Source organism: Anomaloglossus baeobatrachus, chromosome 1 (assembly GCF_048569485.1).
Source record: "Anomaloglossus baeobatrachus isolate aAnoBae1 chromosome 1, aAnoBae1.hap1, whole genome shotgun sequence".
NCBI classification, from domain to species: Eukaryota; Metazoa; Chordata; class Amphibia; order Anura; family Aromobatidae; genus Anomaloglossus; species Anomaloglossus baeobatrachus.
In genome coordinates, this window is record NC_134353.1 from 897855200 (window position 1) to 897873759 (window position 18560).

At 48.0% G+C, this 18560-nt stretch overlaps 1 protein-coding gene across 2 annotated transcripts in view; it reads left to right on the forward strand.

Moving 5' to 3' along the window:
• The first annotated feature begins 1856 nt into the window (after window positions 1–1856).
• Window positions 1857–18560, forward strand: part of ATOSB (atos homolog B) — a 73599-nt gene continuing 56895 nt past the window's right edge. Inside the window, exon 1 of one of the 2 annotated variants that reach the window (XM_075342964.1) lies at window positions 1857–1875. The gene's annotated coding sequence lies outside the window, so the exon portion shown is untranslated. Of the gene's footprint in view, window positions 1876–1904; window positions 2038–18560 lie in introns of those variants that run through there. The other variant, XM_075342958.1, reaches the window with a different exon arrangement.

Genomic DNA, 18560 nt, shown 5'->3' on the forward strand with positions numbered 1-18560 from the left:
TGCCAAGCGACCGTCACACCGGGACCTTCCTGACACTGCGGCGTCTGCCATGGAAACGGGACGGACAATTTTGGCCTCTTTCAGTGATCAACAAATAGTGAAGCTATAGGGGGTTTCAGAAGGTATAGGGGGGCAGGGGCAGCAGGTGTGCCCGATCCCTGGGGGTGAGGAGGCCTAAACACCCTGCGAAACAAAGGATGCCCCCATCATAGATGCTGGGTGGGGGCCATGATACAAAAGTTACTTATCCAGGTTGGGTTATGTCTCTGTGGGTTTCACTTCCCATCATTAAACAGAGAAGTGGTGGGTAACCCGAAGAGCCACAACAATGAAGTCTTCTGAATTTGGGCATAATGGCAAGTGTGAACTCACACCTGACAGCGCAGGGGTTAATGCTGGAGGTGGCAGTGTAAGGGTTAATGCTGGAGGTGGCAGTGTGGGGGTTAATGCTGGAGGTGGCAGTGTGGGGGTTAATGCTGGAGGTGGCAGTGTGGGGGTTAATGCTGGAGCTGGCAGTGTGGGGGTTAATGCTGGATGTGGCAGTGTGGGGGTTAATGCTGGAGCTGGCAGTGTGGGGGTTAATGCTGGAGGTGGCAGTGTGGGAGTTAATGCTGGAGGTGGCAGTGTGGGGGTTAATGCTGGAGGTGGCAGTGTGGGGGTTAATGCTGGAGGTGGCAGTGTGGGGGTTAATGCTGGAGCCGGGAGTGCGGCGGTTAATGCTGGAGCTGGCAGTGCGGGGGTTAATGCTGGAGGCGGCAGTGCGGGGGTTAATGCTGGAGGTGGCAGTGTGGGGGTTAATGCTGGAGCCGGGAGTGCGGCGGTTAATGCTGGAGCTGGCAGTGCGGGGGTTAATGCTGGAGGCGGCAGTGCGGGGGTTAATGCTGGAGGTGGCAGTGCGGGGGTTAATGCTGGAGCTGGCAGTGCGGGGGTTAATGCTGGAGTGGCAGTGTGGCGGTTAATGCTGGAGCTAGTAGTGCAGGGGTTAATGCTGTAGCCGGCAGTGCGGGGGTTAATGCTGTAGCAGGCAGTGCGGGGGTTAATGCTGGAGCTAGTAGTGCAGGGGTTAATGCTGGAGGCGGCAGTGCAGGGGTTAATGCTGGAGCCGGCAGTGCGGGGGTTAATGCTGTAGCAGGCAGTGCGGGGGTTAATGCTGGAGCTAGTAGTGCAGGGGTTAATGCTGTAGCCGGCAGTGCGGGGGTTAATGCTGTAGCAGGCAGTGCGGGGGTTAATGCTGGAGCTAGTAGTGCAGGGGTTAATGCTGGAGGCGGCAGTGCGGGGGTTAATGCTGGAGCCGGCAGTGCGGGGGTTAATGCTGGAGCCGGCAGTGCAGGGGTTAATGCTGTAGCAGGCAGTGCAGGGGTTAATGCTGGAGCCGGCAGTGCAGGGGTTAATGCTGGAGCCGGCAGTGCAGTGGTTAATGCTGGAGCCGGCAGTGCAGGGGTTAATGCTGGAGCCGGCAGTGCAGGGGTTAATGGTGTAGCCGGCAGTGCGGGGGTTAATGCTGGAGCCGGCAGTGCAGGGGTTAATGGTGTAGCCGGCAGTGCGGGGGTTAATGCTGGAGCCGGCAGTGCAGGGGTTAATGGTGTAGCCGGCAGTGCGGGGGTTAATGGTGGAGCCGGCAGTGCAGGGGTTAATGCTGGAGCCGGCAGTGCAGGGGTTAATGCTGGAGCCGGCAGTGCGGCGGTTAATGCTGCAAGGTGAGAGCGGCGGTGCGGCCGGCAGGGGGCAGTGTAACAGTCACATTCCTGCCCACCAATGGCAATGAAGCCTGGTGAACCAATCAGGTAGCATGGCCGGCCTGTGGGCGTGGTTAGTGAGAGGGGCGTGCTCTGTGCAGGGAGGGCAGGGGACGCACAATCAGCTGGCAGAGCGGCGGTGAGTGCAGAGGGCAGTGCGGGGTGCGGGCATTATCCTCCCTGCACTCTCCCCTCCCTGCCCCCCCCCGGGATCCCCTGGCACTGAGCAGAGCCCCCTCCTGCGCTGCCCCTCACCCCGCTCCCTGCCCCCCTCAGCCTCTCTTCCCTGGAAAAGTTTGGGGTAAGTGTGGTTGTTTTGCTGGTGTCGGGCCGGGAGGGGGGTGTTGTGGGGGCAGCTCCCGGTGCTCGGGGGTCCGGGAGGGGAGGGGATGAGTCAGTGCTGTGTGAGATCTGCTCTGTGACTTGCTTCTTCTTGCTGGGCCTTGACCTAAAGGCTTGCAATCTAATATCCCCTCAGCCCCTCCCTCTTGGGGTCCTCGGTGGGTTCTGTGTTGGACTTGTTTTCTCTTTTTTCCCTGCCAGGGGGCAGTGTCAGGTGTGTGGTGCCCGCTGCTGATGCCCACCTGCCCCACAGTGCTGTATACAGGGTCACATCCCCCCTCATAGTGCTGAGCGCTCTATATATCCCCTATAGGTGTGGCAGGCGCGGGGCACAGTGACCAGTCTGCGGGGCATTAGTGGGGCGCAGTCCTCCATACAGCTGATCTGTAGTACACCGCCATATGGTATTCCCATACCGGTGTGTAATAGGAGCTGCACCGGCCGGCGCAGGTAGGTGGCACTTACAGAAGAGGCCCCCTGTGCCCCGTCCCCACCAGGACCTGACAGACCCCGAGCAGCCGGCAGGACGCAGGTTCTGATCCTCCATGTGTGGTATGTATGATGCTCCGCACGCCGTGTCCTTACAGGCGCCACCATAGCGGCCCGGGACCAAGGAACCTATCCGGTATAAGGTGTAGGGCAATAACGCCACTGTGACAATGACACGGCGGCATGTATATAGTCACGTAGCTTCTACCATGGGCCATTCTGCAGACTGGCGGCATCACACTGCGGGCCGGGGTCACCGATTAATAGTTTATAGTTTTTTATTTATTTTTTTACATCCAAGAAAAATGGTAAAAACAGAAACACGGAGCAAACACCGGAAAATCCGACCCCCCAGGGTCCGGGAAATCGCTCAAAAGAAAGGAATAATGGACGTCTGAGGCCCAAATAGCTTCTAAAAGCTTAGAAACTTAAAAGCCTGTCCACCTGTACAAAGCAGGGACCCCCCCAATTCCTGCAAGTGGCCCGTGCACCCCCATGGAAAATGGGGACACTCTGCGAGAGGCCCCTGCACCCCCATAGAAGATGGGGACACTCTGCGAGAGGCCCCTGCACCCCCATAGAAGATGGGGACACTCTGCGAGAGGCCCCTGCACCCCCATAGAAGATGGGGACACTCTGCGAGAGGCCCCTGCACCCCCATAGAAGATGGGGACACTCTGCGAGAGGCCCCTGCACCCCCATAGAAAATGGGGACACTCTGCGAGAGGCCCATGCTCCTCCATAGAAAACAGGGATGCCCCTGCACCCCCATAGAAAACAACGGGAATACCTTGCAAGAGGCCCCCCATAGAGAGCTCCCAGAGTGGCCCCCCTGTAGAGAGCATGAATGCCCCTTGAGTGGCCCTTAAACCCCACCCCTCCGTAGAAAGTAGGGACACCCCATGAATGGTCCCTTCTCGCCCCCACCATAAAAAGCGGGGATGCCCCGTGAGTGGCCCCTGCTCCCCTTCCCCTCCATGGATGCAGGGATGCCCCGCAAGCCCCCCTAACCCTCGCTGTAGAAACCAGTGATGCCCTGCGAGTCCCATCCTTTATAAAGTAGCGCTGGCCCCTGCGGATGCTGAATATCCATCCTGCAGCTGTGACCCCCGCATACTTTAAGGTTGGGTTCACAACTGAAATTCGGAATGAATGCGGGGGTGGATCTGTCAATAACAGGCACATACGGTGACCGGCAGACCCTAGCCACTATGATGGGGCCTATTTGGGTTTTTATACTGACGTCCTCTTGCATTCTGTGATCCGTCCATGTCCATCGTCTTCTGCGGTGACTTGCCGTACACTTACTGATAGAGGACAGTAACCGACGTGTCTCTGCGTCCTGCTCGCCCTCCTTGTCACCGATTACCTTACCTCCGGGGTGTGCAGAATACACACTAATAATGGATTTCAGCAAGGAGTGGGTTACTACAGCGCTGTCTTCATATCTACAGTTACTCCGCACTAATATATCGATCTACCTATACCTCCACTTATTTTTATAGAAACAGCGCCACTCTGGTCCGCTGGTTATGGCAGGTATTGCAGCTCAATTTTCCTTGAATAGCAGATGAAGCCCATGACTTTGGGGTTGTGGATACAGTCTTCCCCCATCTCCCGGATGGTTTTCATTATCTGAGCTTCTAGCCGAGTAACAAGGTGACTCATAGGATCCTTGACACTGAAGTTTGCTTTGCTATTTATAGTTCTACTTTTTTTTTTTTAAATATAGTTTAAGTAGAATCAGGGAAACGTACTTGTATTCTGCATATCCTTGTTGTAAATAATACTTTTTGAAGTGTTTTCGAGCATATCAAGTTATTTTTTTTATCTTTCCGGTGTCTCCCTCCTCTTGGTGCTGCTTCTGGGCATATGCTTTCTGCAGAGTCACCCTCCTTCCCCCTCTGGCAGTTGTTTGTCGTCTAGCGTATGCAGTGTCTTAGAAGCTAAAAATAAGTAAATCAAAACAGTATAAATGAGCATGTGAAGGGTTCTTATTTTTTTTGGTCTTTTTCATACATGTGTCTCCTTTCTTCGTCCTGCTTTTGGGGGTGTGTTCAGAACAGAGTCAGCCTCCTTCCCCCTCTGGCAGCTATTTGACATCCGCAGTGTGTAGTCGAGAGAAAATAAAATATTGACTGATTTGGCATGTGAGATCATATTTCAGGAGGCAGCGCTTTATAGTCTTCTCCGCTGCGCTTGACAAGAAGGGTAAAAAGAGAATTCTGTTGACTGCTGTGCAGTGGACAGAGGAGAGTGACGCAGCATTTGTGCCCACAAAACTCAGTCATGAATTGTGACAGTTATTGATCATGTGTTTCAGGCTGCGGTCACACGTTGCTGTATTTTGCAGCTCAGTGGTTATCAGTGTATAGTCGCTCAGTGGTTAACACTGTGTAATCTTGCAGCACTGGGTGCAATGTTATGAAAGCGATAAGATAAGGAATAACTATCCAAGGCGGTCCGACCTCTGGGACTCACTGATGTTGAGAACCTGGTTCTGTAGAGCGGTGGTGGATCCTGTGCACCGCCGATCCATTCATTCTTATGGAACTGCTGAGGACCAGCTTAGCGCAGCGCTCGGCTATCTCCAGGGCTCCTATTAATAACACACAGAATGGCAGCGCGCCTGATGCTCCATTCACACGGGACTCTTTAGAGCCGTACTTCTCGTGATCGGTGAGGCTTCCAGCAGCCACGAAGTTATACCCTATACCACGGATGGGAAATTACTTTTTCTAACGGGCCACATGAGAGACCGTGACTGGAGTGGAGGGCAGAAACTATAGGCTGAAATGAATTCTGCTCCATATTAATAACATACAATCAATATAAAATTATCACTTAATATGGAGCAAAATTAAGTATACTGCTGACAGCCTTCCCTATATACAGTATGAGGCCACATATCGCCCTGTATACAGCATGAGCCTCACATAGCTCTCTGCAGTACATAAAGGATGAGCCCCCACACGGCCCTTCGGTGCACAGTGTGAGCCCCCCCACGGCCCTTCGGTGCACAGTGTGAGCCCCCCCCCCCACGGCCCTTCCTTCGGTGCACAGTGTGAGCCCCCCCACGGCGTTTCCTTCGGTGCACAGTGTCAGCCACCCCCCCCCACGGCCTTTCCTTCGGTGCACAGTGTCAGCCACCCCCCCACGGCCTTTCCTTCGGTGCACAGTGTGAGCCCCCCCCACGGCCCTTCCTTCGGTGCACAGTGTGAGCCCCCCCCCCGCGGCCCTTCCTTCGGTGCACAGTGTGAGCCCCCCCCCCCCCGCGGCCCTTCCTTCGGTGCACAGTGTGAGCCCCCCCGCGGCCCTTCCTTCGGTGCACAGTGTGAGCCCCCCCGCGGCCCTTCCTTCGGTGCACAGTGTGAGCCCCCCCGCGGCCCTTCCTTCGGTGCACAGTGTGAGCCCCCCCCCCCCCCCGCGGCCCTTCCTTCGGTGCACAGTGTGAGCCCCCCCGCGGCCCTTCCTTCGGTGCACAGTGTGAGCCCCCCCGCGGCCCTTCCTTCGGTGCACAGTGTGAGGCGCCCCCCCCCCCCCCACACACACACGGCTCTTCTGGTTATGACCACGCATATAGTTTTATTTTTATATTTGCTAGTGGTCAAAACTATGGATACCTAAGGTCCAGCAATGCCCCGCACATGAGGTTAGCTACAGTGAATTAGGAGAACTATACTATATTACATTTCTAATAGGAGGTATTTGCTAATATTATTATTACATCTACTACATACCATATTAGGATAGGATCTTGGAGAATGGAATAACCCTTTAAATTATGGCTGGCAAAAAACAAAACAGGATTTAACTGGAACGGGTGCGGCTTAAAATGCCACAATGTAATGCAAATTTTGCCAAAATTTGGGCTCAGAAGTTTTGCTACGTAAGGGGAAGTTCACACTGATCTCCACAGACTGAGATTAGTGTATATACAGTTAGGTCCAGAAATATTTGGACAGTGACACAATTTTCGCGAGTTGGGCTCTGCATGCCACCACATTGGATTTGAAATGAAACCTCTACAACAGAATTCAAGTGCAGATTGTAACGTTTAATTTGAAGGTTTGAACAAAAATATCTGATAGAAATTGTAGGAATTGTCACATTTCTTTACAAACACTCCACATTTTAGGAGGTCAAAAGTAATTGGACAAATAAACCAAACCCAAACCAAATATTTTTATTTTCAATATTTTGTTGCGAATCCTTTGGAGGCAATCACTGCCTTAAGTCTGGAACCCATGGACATCACCAAACGCTGGGTTTCCTCCTTCTTAATGCTTTGCCAGGCCTTTACAGCCGCAGCCTTCAGGTCTTGCTTGTTTGTGGGTCTTTCCGTCTTAAGTCTGGATTTGAGCAAGTGAAATGCATGCTCAATTGGGTTAAGATCTGGTGATTGACTTGGCCATTGCAGAATGTTCCACTTTTTTGCACTCATGAACTCCTGGGTAGCTTTGGCTGTATGCTTGGGGTCATTGTCCATCTGTACTATGAAGCGCCGTCCGATCAACTTTGCGGCATTTGGCTGAATCTGGGCTGAAAGTATATCCCGGTACACTTCAGAATTCATCCGGCTACTCTTGTCTGCTGTTATGTCATCAATCAACACAAGTGACCCAGTGCCATTGAAAGCCATGCATGCCCATGCCATCACGTTGCCTCCACCATGTTTTACAGAGGATGTGGTGTGCCTTGGATCATGTGCCGTTCCCTTTCTTCTCCAAACTTTTTTCTTCCCATCATTCTGGTACAGGTTGATCTTTGTCTCATCTGTCCATAGAATACTTTTCCAGAACTGAGCTGGCTTCATGAGGTGTTTTTCAGCAAATTTAACTCTGGCCTGTCTATTTTTGTAATTGATGAATGGTTTGCATCTAGATGTGAACCCTTTGTATTTACTTTCATGGAGTCTTCTCTTTACTGTTGACTTAGAGACAGATACACCTACTTCACTGAGAGTGTTCTGGACTTCAGTTGATGTTGTGAACGGGTTCTTCTTCACCAAAGAAAGTATGCGGCGATCATCCACCACTGTTGTCATCCGTGGACGCCCAGGCCTTTTTGAGTTCCCAAGCTCACCAGTCAATTCCTTTTTTCTCAGAATGTACCCGACTGTTGATTTTGCTACTCCAAGCATGTCTGCTATCTCTCTGATGGATTTTTTCTTTTTTTTTTCAGCCTCAGAATGTTCTGCTTCACCTCAATTGAGTTCCTTAGACCGCATGTTGTCTGGTCACAGCAACAGCTTCCAAATGCAAAACCACACACCTGTAATCAACCCCAGACCTTTTAACTACTTCATTGATTACAGGTTAACGAGGGAGACGTCTTCAGAGTTAATTGCAGCCCTTAGAGTCCCTTGTCCAATTACTTTTGGTCCCTTGAAAAAGAGGAGGCTATGCATTACAGAGCTATGATTCCTAAACCCTTTCTCCGATTTGGATGTGAAAACTCTTATTGCAGCTGGGAGTGTGCACTTTCAGCCCATATTATATATATAATTGTATTTCTGAACATGTTTTTGTAAACAGCTAAAATAACAAAACTTGTGTCACTGTCCAAATATTTCTGGCCCTGACTGTATGTATGTATGTGTGTGTGTGTATATATATATATATATAATATATATATATATATATATATATATATATATATATATATATATATATATGAGATATGGAGCCTGAAAGGGAAAAGTTCAGAACATTGTTACCCTTTTACTCGTCAGTGTATGTGCTATAGGTGATCAAAGGATAATTACCTGGTGTGAGATGCTCCCCTGTGCCCCCTGATTAATGATAATACATGTAGAAATGCGTTATCTGATGCCGAGCGCAGGGCACAGATTGTCCTGTACAATAACATGACCCGGGCTAGAAATGCTCATCCCCAGGTTAGCTCGTGTCAGTCCATGTGATTAATGCGTGAGATAATATCACGTTAGAAGTGCATGGCCTAGTGATCAACACATGGGGGGCGATGAGATTACTAATGCCGTCATACAGACACAGGGCGGGCATGGTTCTACAGAATGAGAAAAAAAAACCATTCAGAATTGCATTGCCATACTGACGGATTGCAGCTCGGCCCCATTCACTTCAATAGAAGTGAGCTGTAATACCAGACATTGCCAGTGTGCAGGGGTGGAGCTGTTTCATGAGGAAAACAGCTATGGTATGATTTAACCCCTACCAGCTCATAATGTCATGTAACAGGTGCAGATGTATAGAGCGTGCTGAGTATCTCAGCCTACACCACACAGGGAGGTGCCAGCCGTGTTGTACAGCCAGCACCTGCCTCTTGACAGCAGCGAACGGGGCATTTAAGTGACAGGACTCTGCTCTTGGGAGTCTGAGTGTCCATCATTTCTATCCCATCCTAGTGACTGTATTGAGGAGTGCCAATGGTTTGCCATATGTTAGGCGCTTACTGAAGGCCTCCGGTCACTATCTAGAAATATAGCGAAGCTCCAAGATCCTATGCCAATAGGTCAGAGTGGTATTAGCAAATGCCTCCAATTAGATATGTAGTGTAGTTCTTCTGATTAGCTGTCACTTCCCTCATGTGCAGGGCATTGCATCTTTGGTATCCATGGTTATTACCATGCACAACTCACTTTGAGTGTTCGTAACCATGGATACCTAAGCTGCAATGCCCTGCACATGAGGTAAGTGACAGCTAATCAGGAGAACTATACTACATTTCTAATAGGAGGCACTTGCTAATATTATTATTACACCTACTACATATTGGGATGGGATCTTGGAGATGGGAATACCCCTTTCCCCTTTTAAACAAAAAATCTAATCGCCCCCCCCCCTACTTCCCATCAGAAAATGTAAAATATTTGTGTGTGTATATGTATATATGTGTGTGTATATGTGTATGTATATATATGTGTGTATATATATATATATATATATATATATATATATATATATATATATATATAAATTATACACACCTCATTGCAAAAAAAAAAAAAATATGGGTCTTGAATTTTTTTTTGACACTAAAATATAAAAAAAAGTACAGCTTTGCTATCGCTGCAGTCGTACTGACTCGTAAAATAATTTTGCCAGATCATTTGTTTGGCACAATGAACCCCGTAAACTCAACATCCAAAATGTAAGTCCCTTTTTTTTTTTTTTCTTTCTTCATAGTTTCAGCATATTTTGAATTTTTTCACTTTTTTTTTCAGTATCTCGTATGTTAAAATGAAGCGTCATTCAAAACTACAGTCTTCCCACAAAAAAAGCTTGCAAATGACTGAAAAACAAAATGTTTTGGCTTTGGGCCTGAAAAATAATCAAAAGCACAAAAGTGAAAATTGGCGATTGTTAAAGGGACAACACATAATGAAGAAACAGCCAGATTTTCCTTTTAACGGATTTCTTGGACTGCCTCGATTTCTGGGGGGCGAGGGGGGGGTTGCTTGTCTGTGGCCAATACTTACTGGCCTGGTTTACTGAACTATCAGTCGTTATATGGCCGCCCCCTTTTGTATCAGAGATGACTCTTCTCTGACCATGAGCTGCACAGAGTTATTCATGACATGCGACCGTGTAATGTGAACCATCAGCTTCAGTCACCAGAAGGGTTAATTTATATGGCCCACACCTTCACGTGCCAGCCAGTGCGTGTCAGAGCCCGGATAACATCATCCATATAATATGAGGGCTTGTCTGCCTCCTCCCTGCTCGTGCACTGATCAAAATGCATGGAGGATTTTATATAAAGAACCCATAGCCCCCCCCCCCCCCCCCCCCCGGCACCCCTTCCAAAAATCCGTGCCCTCATCTTGGCGCAACAACGTTATCAGAGATCTACAGTCCTCAGTAGAGTTAAGGCATGGGTAATATGGAGGCCACAACGCCCGTGGGGTACATGGGGGGGGTGGATTTACTATGACCAGGAAAAGAACTGGGGTCAGCTTTTTTTTTTTTTGACAGAACCATAGACTTCTATGGATAACTGTGATCCATGGCTCAGATCAAAATCGGACTTTCGTCTGGACCACTTGATCCGCAAAACAACCCCAAACCCTCTCAGATGTGAATATCCCCATAGACTATAATGGTTAAGAGTTCTATCTACCTGTAAAAAAAACCCCAAACTTGTATTTGACAAACTGACGTCTGAATGAGGCCTTAGTTGCGACCTCCGTAGTTTTTTTTTTTTTCTTCCCACTATTTTGTGGGAAAAGGAGGGTGATTTAAATGAAATAATGTGTATATATAATATATATACATAAACTACTCAGATGTCTTCGAATTTCCAAGCAATACATTTTGTATTTTCTGAAAATGAGAAATGATCAGAATAACAAAACAATGCATTTCTCTCAGACCTCAAATAATGCAAAGAAAACGAGTTCATAATCATTTAGAAACAACAATAATAATGTTTTACCTCATGAAGAGTTCAGAAATCAATATTTTGTGGAATAACTATGATTTTTAATCACAGCTTTCATGCGTCTTGGCTGCTTTCCACCAGTATTTCACACTGCTTTTGGGTGACCTTATGCCACTCCTGGTGCAAAACTGTAAGCAGTTCTTTGTTTGATGGCTTGTGACTATTCATCTTCCTCTTGATTACATTCCAGAGGTTTTCAATGGGGTTCAGGTCTGGAGATTGGGCTGGCCATGACAGGGTTTTGATGTGGTGGTCTTTCATCCACACATTGATTGACCTAGCTGTGTGGCATGGTGCATTGTCCTGCTGGAAAAACCAGTCCTCAGAGTTGGGGAACATTGCCTGAGCAGAAGGAAGTAACTGTTTTTCCAGGATAACCTTGTATGCGGCTTGATTTATACGTCCTTAGCAAAGCTTAATCTGCCCAATTTCTAGAGTAAAGTAATCTTCTGAGTCTAATTTGCAGCTTTCCCAACACTCGGTCGTCTAACGGTTAGACGGAGACCTGGAGAGGCGTACAAGCCACAGTGTCTTGCATGCACTGTGAAATTTGGTGGAGGATCAGTGATCTGGGGATGCTTCAGCCAGGCTGGAATTGGGCAGATTAAACGTTGCAAAGAACGTACTGTATGAATCAAGTATAGCGCGCTTGCATCAATCTCCCATCCCTTTTACCACCATTTTTACACACTGGATTCTGGTCCCCATAGACTTATATGGGGACTGGCATCCAGCCAGATATCTGGGATTAATCCCACGCTGGAACCAGATTTTTAAAAAAAATCTGGTTAGATCCGCAGGTCTCGTTAACTGCTAGTCCGCCCATCATTAATCACAGTACATTCCCCCCACACAGTATAATGCCTCATGTGATATACTATGCGACCTGTACATGCCCTAACATTTTACATGGACCTTACGATTAGTTGGCGAGTCTCCAGCGCGGCTGTAACTGTTCCCTCGGCAGCGCATTCTACTTCAAGAGGCTGCTCATTAGCCTCATGCATATTCATTGCTCTCCCCGTTCCCTGGCGTCTGTGATTGGTTGCAGTCGGATACGCCCCCACTCTAAGTGGCCACGTGTCTCACTGCTTCCAATCACAGACCCTGTCTGCGGGTCTATTATGGTATAAAAATAATTGTTGTAGGTTCCCCCTGACTCGCCCACCCCAGGGCTCTGGGACACCCGGTGCCGGGCCGGACTAGTCTTTGGGTAGTCAGTGGTGGCGGGGCCTGACTCCGTGACCCTGGCGGGGTCAACTAATATGGCAGTTGTGGGGGTGGTAAACAATAATAAAGTTTGTAGGAATATTCGTGACGCTATCTGTGGAATGCGGCTATGGAGCCGCCGCTGCTAGATGGGACCTCCGCGGCTGATGGAATGGCAGCTATGGTGGTTCTGCTCCCCACAGGTGGAGCGGTACCCCGGGGCAACCGTTGATGCTTCTTAAAGTCTATGGTGCAGTGCAGGGTGAAATAAAGGAGGCAACACCAGGGGGTGCAGTTTCAAGTTGTTTACTCACAATTCCAGGGCTGCAGCACACTGGTGCCTTTGGACTGCTGAAATATCCAGTCGGGGACCTCCGCCGATCCCGGGTAGTTCTGGGAGTGAATGCCGCTGCACCCTTTTGTTGTGTTGTCTCTTCCCTCGGCTGTCTTCAAAGCCTTGGCCTCTCTGGATAAACCTGTCTCTGCCTCCACTATAGGTTCTGGTCAAGAAGGCTTGCCTGAATGGATCTTGCCCTCTTCCCAGGGGATCTACGGTGGGATGTGGCCCTGGGCGCTTGCAACCACCCTGGGCCTCGGTGTTTACTTTGGAAATGTCTCTTTCCTTGGTTTCTAGGGACCGTCCCTGTATGCAGCCTGATCCCTCCACCCGATGATTTAGTGAAACTGGCCACGAGCTTGAAAACCTTTCAGTGGCCCTGGAATCCGCTCTGTTCAGTCTGTGGTGTTACCTAGGCCTAGCTGGGCCCCAGGGTCTCCACCAGGAAGCTTCACTTTCTGTTGCTTTTCTGAGGTCTCAACCTTTCTCTCTCTTTCCAACTCCTCACTCTCCAACTCTCCCCCAACAACTACTGAACTTGACCTTCCTGTCTCTGCTCTTACTTGCTGTTGGCTCCTCCCACTTTCCCTGTTGCTAGGCCCCACCCTATGGGAGAAGAGATGGGACTTACGGCCCCCCAGCATGCAGCATGGGGGGTAGCTGCCACTATCCCCAGTCCCAAAATTTGCCTAACAATGGGTGTAGTGTGAATTTGCCTGTGAACCGGCGTTTACTCCTTCCTTACCCATAATGGGACATCACACCTCTGGCTGAGGTGCAATGTCTCTGTGGCGACGGAAGCCTCAGGGGCGCCACACCCCCATATTATGATACCCAGCACAGATGGTGTACGGCTACAGGATGCAGCCCCCAGCTGTGCGCTTATCTTGGCTTTGTATCAAAATAAGAGGAACCATGCAGTTTTGTTTTTGTGTTTTTTGTTTTTTTAATTTTTTTTTTATTTTCTTAAATATTATAAATAACTTTAACAAACGGCGTGCGGTCTTTCCCAATTTTGATATCAACTGCGATGAAGCCCAACAGCTGGGGGCTGGTATTCTCAGGCTGGAGAGACCCAAGGTTATTGGGCCCCAAAACTTAAAAATAGCAGCTGCCCATGATTACTACATCCATCCACTAGATGCAACAATCCCAAAACTTTATTTGGTAATGTCAGTATTTGTAAGCCAAAACCATGAGTGGGTGAATAATGTAGAAGTGGTGGCCGGGTTTCTATTATACCTTTTCCTTTGATTGTTCCATTCCTGGTTTTGGCTTATAAATACTGAGGTAAAAAAAAGTTTAAAAGACCTGAGAGTCCTCAGTGCTTGATACCTTTTTAATGACTAACTGAAAATATGGTAATAAATAGCAAGCTTTCGAGACTACGCCGAGTAAATACTGAGGTAAAAAAACTCACCAAATGCTCAGTGTGCATATGGCCTTAGATTAGAGGCAGGTGCCAGCTGTGTAAAACAGCCAGCATCTGCTTTGAATAATGCAGACTCAGCTCATACACCTTGTGTACATACAGTATGTGATAAAAACTATTGGAACACGTCTTGATCGTTGAATTCGGGTTCTTCATTCTGTCTCATTGCCCCTTTTTGTGTAACGTTTTGGCCTCTCGCTATGCCATCTGCCTTTACTAACGTGAGCGAGTGCCTGGTGGAAGACCGGCTTATTTACCAGAATAAAAGCATTAAGGGTTGGAATTTATGGCTCACATATAAATCTCTGTGGCTCTTCACCACTTATTTAAAGGGGTTCTTTGGTTTAAAACCAAAAACATCGTTCTCAAATACTCTTTTGGTTGATTCTTCATAAACTGATCTCTCCGTTCAGAATCCTTAAATGACTACAAAAGAAGCCACTCTAGACGTAGGAGGACCCAGGACTAGGCGTAATATATTACAGTCCAGGGAACTGGTGACCTGACCCTAGGAAGGGTTATCGAGGCTTGGGAAGCTCGGAGCCTTTGTCTTATCTGTAAGTTACGGCCACTGGCACAGAATAGCATCCCTGCCTACCAGTCTCCTGAGCGAAGGCATGCCCAGGCACCAGGCCAACGTCTGCAGAATTACGCCTCGGATATTAATACACGTGGGTCTTTATTAAGAAAACTAGTACGTTCTTGAATAAGGGATTAGATGTTCCTGAGATGGGGCCTAGCTGATTAGAAGCCACGTCCTTATGGTCAGGGCCTAGGTAGACACTGGTGGGGCTGAAGTGTGAGGTCTGAGTGGTAGAGCTTTGGGAGTAACACAATCCTGGTGATGTTCCTGTGGAGTGGACGGGTATTTGATGATCAAACAGTTCTTCTAATCACTCAGTTCTGTTAATTGGCCAACCGTGCCACAAACGTTAAGATTTTGTGCCTCATCTACAACGATTGCACATACAGTAGATGCTTCTTGTCTTAAGTCTCGTCTCTCGCTTCGACAATGATTCCAGTCTCTTCTTTAGTTTTATGATTCATCGGCTCCTTGTAGGAATGTTGTAATATTTTGTACGGGGGCAAAGAAGCCTTTTCAAAAGATGAAGAAAGAACCAGTCACTTTCCATAAATATTTTTTTTGATTAACATGGTGTATATGTAGTTGTTCTCCGAAATCTGGCAACATTTTTCTTCTGTTTCTGCGCCACCCCTCTCCTAAGTTACGGACCTTTCTGTCTTGTGGGTAAATGTAGTCTTTTTGACCAAGTTGGCTGGGCCTCAATTCTTCTCTGTGGGTGCTTTCTTGAGAAACATGCCCATTTAGCTACATTTTTAGATATTTTTTTTTTTCGACCAGGGAAAAAATGGCCATCCCTTGGGAAAGGAGACCTGCAGGAACAGAAGAAAAATGCCCGATTCAGTGACCTTTACTCCAATTAAAACATTTCCAATACAGTTAGGTCCAGAAATATTTGGGCTGTGACACAAGTTTTGGCATTTTAGCAAAACATCCAGGATACAGTTATAATCGATGTGGTCGAACAGTGTAGACTCTCAGCTTTAGGGTACGCTCACCCGAATTCAATGAGGGAGAGCAGATGGCCAGCTTTTTTTCTCATTCAGATTCTGGATGAGCAAAAAGTCGCAGTATGCTGCAATTGTCAGTGAAAGAAGTGTCACTCGCACCCATATAGGTCTATGGGTGCAAGTGAAACATCGGACTGCACTCAGATGACATCCTAGTGCAGGACAATAATTGCATCAGCTGACAATGCAGGAGATAGGGAGATTAATCCCTCCTTCTCCACAGCTGTTATCCGATTTGATCACAGTGGTATGACACTTGCCTCACGCTGGCAGTGGAGCGGAAGCTGAGGGTCACTAGCACTTTGCATCGGATGCCATTCGATCGTGTGAATCCAGCCTTAATTTGAGGGTATTCACATCCTAATTGTGGTAAGGGTTTAGGAATTACAGCCCTTTTAATATGGAGCTGCCTCTATTACAAGGGACCAAATGTAATTGGACAATTATCTCAAACTGTTTAATGGGCTGCATGGACTATTCCGTCATTAATCAAGCAGGTAAAAGGTCTGGAGCTGATTCCAGGGGCGGCATTTGCATTTTGAAGCTGTTGCTGTCAATCCGCAAAATGTAGACAAAGGAGCTCACAATGGAAGAGACACAGACCACCATTAAGCTATGTGCGCACTAGGCGTTTTTACCCGTGGATTTACCCGCAGTTTTGCTGTGGAAATTTCTTGAGAAATGTTTGAAATCTTTCTGCAGACATTTCCCGGCAAAACCTATGGGGAAAAAAAAAAAATAGCTGTGCGCACGCTGCGTTTTTTTCTCAAGAAAATTCTTTGTGAAGATTTTCTTGAGAAAATTTCATGAGAAAATGTGCATGTCACTTCTTTTCCGCAGGTACCTGCGGTATTTCACTCCATTCACTGTAATGTAATCGCGAAATACCGGAGGTATACCGCAGATAGCAAATGATGTGCGTGTGTGAATACCCCCGGTATAGCCGCGATTTACCTGCGGTAATGTTCATCGCTGCCTGCGGTTTTGCAGGAAGTGATGTCATTATGACAGGAAGAGGAAGCGGAGCAGAGTAAACACAGACGTCACACTCCCTGGATGCCGCACAGAAGCACTTCCGTGTGACCTCCAGGTGCCCGTGCAGTCTGTGTTCCGCTCCGACCCCCGCGGCTGCCTGCCCTGCAGTGCATCAGTGTCTGCCCGCAGTATCAGCAGCTTGTCACGCTGCAGCGCAGGCAGACACTGACAAACAGCAGTGCAGGCAGCCGCGGGGATGACGGGCGCTGCTGTCAGGAGGTGAAATGAGATCATTACCTGCTGTGACCATCTCCTGCCTCCTGACGTCACCGCTGTCACTGCCGTCTATGCCCACGGCACGAGACTGTCACTGGCGGTGACATCGCGGGCTCTCGCAATACTGCTGAGAACGCGGCGGGCATAGAAGGTAGTGACAGCGCTGATGGCAGGACTGCAGGAGATCATCACAGCAGGTAATGATCTCATCTAACCTGCTGATGGCAGCGCTCGGCATCCCCTGCAGTGACCTGGGCTGACCTATTGATGTTAGCTCAGGTCACTGCATTACTCTCCCAGCCAATGGGGAACCTTCTGTTCTTCATTGACTGGGACAGTAACTATGGTATGGATCATCGTGGGAGCCCCCCACCCCCTTATTGGATTACGCCGGACCCAGATTTGATTGTTCTTCTCAATAAATTGGTGAAAAAGGGAATGTGGGGAGTGTTTTTTCAAATAGAACTTTTTTTGTTGTCTATTTTATATTTCTTACTGACTGGGTTTGTGATGTCAGGTATCTGATAGACGCGTGACATCACTAACCCCAGGGCTTGATGCCAGGTGACATTACACATCTGGCATCAACCCCATATATTACCCCGTTTGCCACCACACCAGGGCAACGGGATGAGTTGGGGCGAAGCGCCAGGATTGGCACGTCTAATGGATGCGCCACTTCTGGGACGGCTGCAGCCTGCTATTTTTAGGCTGGGGAGTGTCCAATAACGGTGGACCTCCCTAGTCTGAGAATATCAGACCCCAGCTATCCGCTTTACCTTGGCTGGTGATCCAATTTGGGGGGGACCCCACGTTTTTTGTTTTAAATTATTTAATGTAAAATAACAGCGTGGGGTGCCCTCTGTTTTGGATTACCAGCCAAGGTGAAGCTGCCAGCTGTGGTCTGCAGGCTGCAGCCGTCTGCTTTACCCTAGCTGGCTACAAAAGATGGGGGGACCTCACGTCATTTTTTTTTTTTTTTTTTTTTTTTTAAATTATTTATTTTTTGGCTTAATACAAGGCTAGGCATCCTTTAGTGCCACATGAAAGTCATGAAAGGGTGCCAGCTTAGAATATGCAGGGGGTGGGACATTATATAGGTCTTTCTCATCTATCTATCTTATTCATCTATCCATCTTTCTTTCTATCCATTATCTGTCTATCTATCGATTATCTATATTATTTATTGCAGTTCAGCATAAAAAAAACGCAGGGACCAACCTGCGGGAAAACCGCGGCAAAAACGCATGTGTTTTTCCCGCGGTTTTGGTGCGTTTTTTTACTGCATGTGCGGTAATCTTCAACTCCCAGAAGTTTCTCAAGAAATTTTCTTGAGAAAAGTCACTTTTCTAGTGCGCACATGGCCTTAGGCTGAAAAAGAAGAAATCCATCAGAGATATAGCAGAAATGCACTTAAGAATTCAAAAAGACCTGGACATCCACTGAAGACAACAGTAGTAGATGATCGCAGAATCCTTTTTCATAGTGAAGAAAAATCCTTCAAGACATCCACTCAAGTGAAGAATGGTTTCCAGTAATTTGGTGTATAAGACTACCATATAATGAAGACTTCATGAGAGCAAATACAGAGGGTTCAGCACAAGGTGCAAACTATTAATCCGCTTAATTAGGCTTTGCCAAAAAAAAAAAAAATAACCAAAGTCCTTGGGGGACTTGAAGTTGCGATCATCAGTGCTATACAGAGCAGGGCATCCGCACCATTCTGTAAAGTAGAAATACTGATCTC